We start from the raw sequence: 552 nt of genomic DNA on the forward strand, positions 1-552 counted from the left end.
TTACGCCAGTTAATGAATGAATTAAATAATGAGCGACTGGAACTTTAAATCCGTCATTAATCAAGCGACACGGTAGTGTCGCGAAGCCAAGTGCAAGCGCGAAACAGCCGTGTATACTAACGCTGCGACAATAGTTGAATACACACCAGATTTCTTGTTTGACCATAACGGTTAAACCGATGATATTCTAGATAGGCTCAATCGATTCCTTGGGTTTATGTTAGTAAATAAATCTGTCTTTACTTTTGCTCTACGTTTTCTAGAACCTGAGATATTTTAGCTCAAAGTCCGAAATCGCTAAGTTTTACGATTAAGGAATTTGTCGTCTGAGAAAAGTCCAGGTTGACGTATTTGTCGCCAGAGGCTCAGATTAGGTGTTCGGAAACTCGGTATGAGTTATAGTCTATTCTTTGTAGCTGCGCTGCTGAACTGGTGCAATAAGTTAGAGCGAGACAAAATATATTTTCACTCTAGTTCTCACTCTAATTTATTGAACCAGTTCATTGTTGATAATTATACTGAATGAATTATTTGACTGTGAATATTTTATTA

The sequence above is a fragment of the Odontomachus brunneus genome, unplaced genomic scaffold, assembly GCF_010583005.1.
Source record: "Odontomachus brunneus isolate Ranch 3 - 2012 unplaced genomic scaffold, Obru_v1 Obru_scaffold_198, whole genome shotgun sequence".
In the NCBI taxonomy this organism is placed as follows: domain Eukaryota; kingdom Metazoa; phylum Arthropoda; class Insecta; order Hymenoptera; family Formicidae; genus Odontomachus; species Odontomachus brunneus.